Source organism: Desmodus rotundus, chromosome 10 (assembly GCF_022682495.2).
Source record: "Desmodus rotundus isolate HL8 chromosome 10, HLdesRot8A.1, whole genome shotgun sequence".
NCBI lineage: Eukaryota > Metazoa > Chordata > Mammalia > Chiroptera > Phyllostomidae > Desmodus > Desmodus rotundus.
The window spans coordinates 41,044,326-41,050,670 of NC_071396.1; the positions used below are offsets into that span (position 1 = coordinate 41,044,326).

General features: G+C 41.7%; 1 non-coding gene across 1 annotated transcript; it reads right to left on the reverse strand.

Moving 5' to 3' along the window:
• Window positions 1-1,241: 1,241 nt before the first annotated feature.
• On the reverse strand, window positions 1,242-1,348 carry LOC112320394 (U6 spliceosomal RNA). The gene has a single exon (XR_002976421.1). It is a non-coding gene; the product is annotated as a U6 spliceosomal RNA (small nuclear RNA).
• Window positions 1,349-6,345: the final 4,997 nt, after the last annotated feature.

Sequence of the window (6,345 nt, forward strand, 5' to 3'; positions counted from 1 at the left end):
ACACCTGTTCCTAGTTCCCCAACCGCAGGCGGGGTGCTGAAGAGACCCGCAAAGTTTGCTAGTGTAACGAACCAGCCACGGATACCAACTCCAGGCTTTTGGAGAGAGAGGACTAGTGAACAGGCCATGCGCCCAATGTGACCTCCGCGGGGTGTTCTGATTTGATTCCCGAGGATGTCAGTCAGTAACTAGGCAACAGGACCCGGCAGATACCCGCGCAAATCCACGGCAGACACTCCTCCTAAAATTTTCTCATTCCTTCCTGCTCCTGCCTAATTTCACCGTCGGAAAAATTTAACTCTATGCTTAACTTATACATAAATCAATATATAAATTATTTATTATTTATAGATAAATAATTTATAAATTATTGTATAAATAATTTATAAATAAAAGTTACTGGTCCAGTTTACTCTGCAACCATGCTCGCTTTGGTAGATGACTCTTACTCTTAAGCATTCATATTAAACATGTTATTAGAGGTATATGTTTAATAAACTTTATTTTTAGGACAGTTTAGATTTACAGGAAAGTTGAGGTCTTGGAAGTTAGATTTTTGAGTTATGCAGCACTTCTTTTTAGTTTGACGTGGCCCCACTTGCTCCTTTTCTTTTTTGTGTCTCTTGCCCAGAGACACATCCAAAGCAATATTACTGAGGATGATGTCTGAGAGTTTACTGCCTGTGTTTTCTTCCAGAAGTTTTATGGTTTGGGGTCTTCTGTTTAAGTCTTTAAACCATTTTGAATTTATTCTTGTATACGGTATAAGAAAATGATACAGTTTTATTCTTTTGCACGTATCTTTTCAGTTTTCCCAACACCAATTATTGAAGAGACTGCCTTTGCCACATTGTATATTCTTACCTCTTTTGTCATAGATTAATTGACCATATACATGTGGGTTTATTTCTGGGCTCTCTACATTGTTGCATTGTCTGTTTTTATGCCAGTGCCATGCTGTTTTGATTACTGTAGCCTTGTAACGTAGTTTGATACCAGGTAGCAGGAGACCTCCAATTTTGTCCTTCTTTCTCAAGATTGCTTTGTCTAGTCAGGGTCTTTTGTGGTTCCATATAAATTTTAGGTATATTTGTTCTAGTTAGTGAAAAATGTCATTGGTATTTTGATAAGAAAGAATTTTATTGAATCTATAGATTGCTTTGGGTAATAGGCCATTTTTAAAAAACTTTTTTTAAACTATTTTTTTGTTATTCAATTACAGTTGTCTGCATTTACGCCAAAAAAATATGGAACGCTTCACGAATTTACGCGTCATCCTTGTGCAGGGGCCATGCTAATCTTTTCTGTATCATTCCAATTTTAGTGTATGTGCTGCCAAAGCAAGCACGGTAATAGGCCATTTTAATGATGTTAGTTCTTCCTATCCACGAGCACGATATAGTCTTCCATTTATTTGTATCTTCTTTTATTTCTTTCTTCAGTGTCTCATAGTTTTCAGAGTATAGACCTCTTACTTCCTTGGTTAAATTTATTCCTAGGTATTTTATTATTTTTGAAGCAATCATAAATAGGATTTTTTTTTCTACTTTTCTTTCTGATTAGTTCATTATTACTTCATAAAAGTGCAATGAAGAGCCAGGTGTAGCTCAATGGATTGAGCACAGGCTTGTGAACCAAAGCACTGCCAGTTCAATTCCCCGTCAGGGCACGTGCCTAGGTTGCAGGCCAAGTCCCTGATCAGGGGTGCACTAGAGGCAACCCCAGACTGATGTTTCATCCCCTCTCTTTCTCCCTCCCTTCCTCTCTCTCTCTCTCTAGAAAGAAAGAACGAATGAAAGCAAGCAACGAAGCCCTGACTGGTGTGTCTCAGTTGGTTGGGTGCTGTCCCACGAAGAGAAAGGTCAGTGGTTCGATTCCTAGTCGGCACATGCCTGGGTTGCAGGCCAGGTCCTTGGTTGGGGTACGTGTAAGAGAGAGGCAATCAACTGATGTTTCTCCCACACATCGACATTTCTCTGCCTCTCTTTCTCCTTCCTTCCCCTTTCTCTAAAAATAAATAAAAGCTTACAAAAATGCAACCAATTTCTGCCCTGGCCAGGTGACTCGGTTGATTTAGAGCGTCATCCCACACACCGAAAGTCTGTGGGTTTGATCCCTGATCAGGGCACATACCTAGGTTGCAGGTGTGATCCCTGATCGATGTCTGTCTCTGTCTGTCTCTCTCTCTCATCAATAAATACATCCTCAGATGACATTTTTTAAAAAAATGCAACCAATTTCTGATTATTAATTTTTTATCCTGCTACTTTACTATGTCCTATGTTTTCCTCTAAGAGTTTTACTGTTTTAGGTCTCACAATTAGATCATGGATCCATTTTGAGTTAACTTTGCTACATGGTGTGCTTTTCCACGGGTCCACCTTCATTCTCTTCCCTGTGGATACCCAGCTTTCCCCGTGTCATTTGTCGGACACTGCCCTTTCCCCACTGCACGATCGCAGAGCCTTTGCCAGAAAATCACTGGACCGGAAATGCAAGGGCTTCCGTCAGAGCTCTTCATTCTACGTGACTGTCTTTATGCTAGTACCACACCAGTGTGGTGGCTGTAGATTTTTGAATCAGAAGGTATGAGTCCTCCAGTTTTGTTCTTCTTTTTAAAGATCGTTTTGTCTGTTTGGACTGCCTTGAGATTCGTATGAATTTTAGAATATGTTTTTCAATTTTCTGCCACATTCGTCTTTGAGAATTTGATAGGGATTGCATTAAAGCTGCAGACTGTTTTGCATAGTATCGACATTTTAACAGTATGACGTCTTCCAATTTATTAACGCTAAATGTCTTTTCATTTATGTAGGTCTTCCTTAATTTCTTTCTGCAGTGTTTTGCAGTGTTCAATGTACGAGTCTTTCATCGCCTTGGTTAATTCCTAAGAATTTCATTCTTTTTGGTGCTCTTGTACATAGAAGATTTTCCCTAATTTCCTTTCTAAATTGTTCATTGCAGTGTAAAGAAATGCAAGTGAAGTTTGTGTCTTGACTTTGTACTCTGCTACTTTATTGAATTCATTTATTAGTTATAACAGGTGTGTGTGTGTGTGTGTGTGAAATCTTTAGGGTTTTCCACGTGTCAGATCATATCATCACACGCAGTTGTTATTTGGCCGAAGATTCGTGGGCAACTTCTATGAGTATTTCTGGAATTCTTGCTCTGCCTACCTCCCTCCTCTCCAGTACTCTGTCCTTTAAATCCTAGACATTTAAACCTCCACAAACTCCTTTTTCTTTGACTCTTGAGACCATTGGGCTCTGTCAGGGTTGCCCTTTCTTACTCAGCAATTTATACATTTCTATGGGCAGAAAGCCTGGAGAATAATAAAGTTTATTTGTTTGTTTCTCTTCTTTAGGGATCACCGTTCTGCCTGTTGGTTTGTTTTTTATAAAGATTTTATTTATTTAGTTTTAGAGAGAGGGGAAGGGAAGGAGAAAGAGAGGGAGAGAAACATCAATGTGTGGTTGCCTCTCACATGGCCCTTACCGGGGACCTGGCCCACAACCCAGGCATGTGCCCTGACTGGGAATCAAACCGGTGACCCTTTGGTTCACAGCCTGCATTCAATCCATTAAGCCACACCAGCCAGGGCTGCCTATTGGGTTTTTTTATTAATTTTTAAAATTTATTGATGTGAGAGAGAGAGAGGGAGAGAGAAGTATTGATTTGTTGTCCACTTTTTAAAGATTTTATTTATTTATTTTTAGAGAGGAGAAGGAAGGGAGAAAGAGAAGTAGAGAAACATCAATGTGTGGTTGCCTCTTGTACGCGCCCCTCTGGGGACCCGGCCTACAACCCAGGCATGTGCCCTGACTGGGAGTTGAACTGGTGACCCTTTGGTTTGCAGGGCAGCATGCAATCCACTGAGCCACACCGGCCAGGGCATGTTGTTCCACTCATTCGTGCATTCATTGGTTGCTTCTAGTATGGGACCTGACTGGAGATTGAACCTGCAACCTTGGCCTATCAGGACGATGCTCTAACCAACTGAGCTACCCGGCCAGGGCTGGAATCTTTCTTATTTCCTATATATTGGTAGTCAGTTCTAGAGTAATGGGTTTCTCCTTTCATTGAATTTATTGGGGTTACGCTGGTTAGAGCAGTGGTTTTAAACTAGGGTTGAGGTCCTGGCTCATTTGGTGATATTTAGAGACCTTTTTGCATCGTTACGATTTGCGGGAGGGCTGCTAACCGTGGGTCGTGGCCAGGGATTCTGTTTAACATCTTACAATGAGTAGGACAGACCCTCATAAAAAGTAAGTTATCCAGCCCAAAATGTCAGTAATGCCCAAGTGGAGAAACCCTGGTCTAGAGGCTTGGTTAGATTCCAGAGGAATATTTTTGCAAGAATGTTTCACACGCAGCACTGAGAAATTTCCGTTGCGTTACATCAGATATCACATCAGGTCTGGTTGCATCTTAGTGACGTGAAGATTTTGATTGGCAGGTTCAGGTGGTGTCCTCCAGTCCCCTGACAATAAAGTTCCGGGTCAGCTTCTTACCTCTGCTCTCGGCAGCCTTCGTACCTTTATCTAAAGTAATAGCCTTAGTTGGAATTGGAAAATTGTGCTGGTTCTCTTTCTCTCAATATTTCTACAATAGCTGGAAATTCTTGAACAACTGTCACTTGTTTTCAGTTTGGTTACCTAGAGGTGGAGTTCACAGAGGACAGATACCATGAATGCTTAATTGTTTCTCTTAATTTACCAGCTTTCAGGGAAATGGTGCTTTGGCAATTTCCAAAAGTGAATAATGAGGTATTTGTATGTGGGTTGTTTTCTTTTAGGTATTAAAACAAACTCCTGGGATTTTAAAAAATATTTTATTTATTTATTTATTTTTAGAGAGGGGGGAAGGGAGGGAGAAAGAGAGGGAGAGAAGTATCAATGTGTGGTTGCCTCTCACGTGGCCTGCACTGGGGACCTGGCCCGTAACTCAGGAATGTTCCCTGACTGGGAATCAAACCGGCGACCCTTTGGTTCACAGTCTGGTGCTCAATCTGCCGAGCCACACCAGCCAGGGTACCACAATTTTTAAAGACTCAGTGTGATTCACCATATTAACAAACCAAAAGGAAGGGACCATATGATCATCTCAACACAGAAAAAGCCTTTGACTAAATTCAACCTCGATGCCTAATAAAAAAAAAACTCTCAGCAAACTACAAACCGAAAGGAACGCCCTCAACCTGATAAAGGACAGCTCTGAAAAACTGTCAGCGAACATTAAATTTAATGATGACAGACTGGATGTTTTTCTTTTGATATAGAAATAAGATACAGGAACTACTATAAAGGACACATGGACAAAATCAAGGGGGAGGGTGTAGGTGGGGGAGGGAGGTGGGTTCAGCTGGGGTGGGGTGGAGGGATGGGGAGAAAAGGCATACAACTGTAATTGAATAACAATAAAAATTTTTTTAAAAAGAAAGAAATAAGACAAGTATGTCTGCTTTCACAACTTCTATCCAATATTGTACTCATGGTTGTAGCCAGTGGAATAAAGAAAAGACAGAGAGAGAGGGAGAGAGAGAGAGAGAGGGAGAGGGCGCAAAGCTGGAAGGCTATATTACCCGACGTCAAGCTGTGCCACACAGTTACAGTAACCCAGACCGCGGTGTTGGCATCATGGTGAAGGAACAGAACGAGACACATATAAACAGCTGATTTCCAACAAATCGCAAAGGCAGTTCAGTGGAGAAGAGCTGGTCATTATACTTATTGATGCTTAAATTTCCCTCCCCCAGTCCAGAGTCTAAAGATTGTGGGGAAAATTTAAATGCATCTGGGTTATTTAAACCATCTGTAAATAGGTCTCCTTTCCTGCCAACTGAGGTGTTGTTTGAACTCGTGTAATTTTTTCTGTTAATGAACCTGGGGATTTAAAAGAGCAATAAAATATCTCCGCTTTAAAGGACGACTGTTATCAGCATTTTCCCCTTCGTCCAAAGCCCAGGTGGTCCTTTCATGTTCCGATCTGAGATGCTCTAATGAAACACCATCCCTCTGCATCCCACACACATTAGCTATACTTCCCAATTGGGTGCCCCTGGCTTACTTCCCGTAGGTCCGTCCACATTCAGGACACCTTTGCTCTGGGGATCTAGCCGGGCCCAGTATTTGTAGACCCAGTACTCCCTGTGCCCAGGGCAGTTGTCAGCACTGGGGACTCTGTTTGCTCCAGGCCCCGCCTGCTCTCCTGGAATGCGGAGCCGGGAGATAAATGTAAACAAACAAGATAATATCATCTAGTGGTGAGTGCTTGGAAGAAAACAGGACATAGTTAGGTGGACTCCGAGGATGCAGCACAGACATGCTGAGATCTGGATGTCAGAGG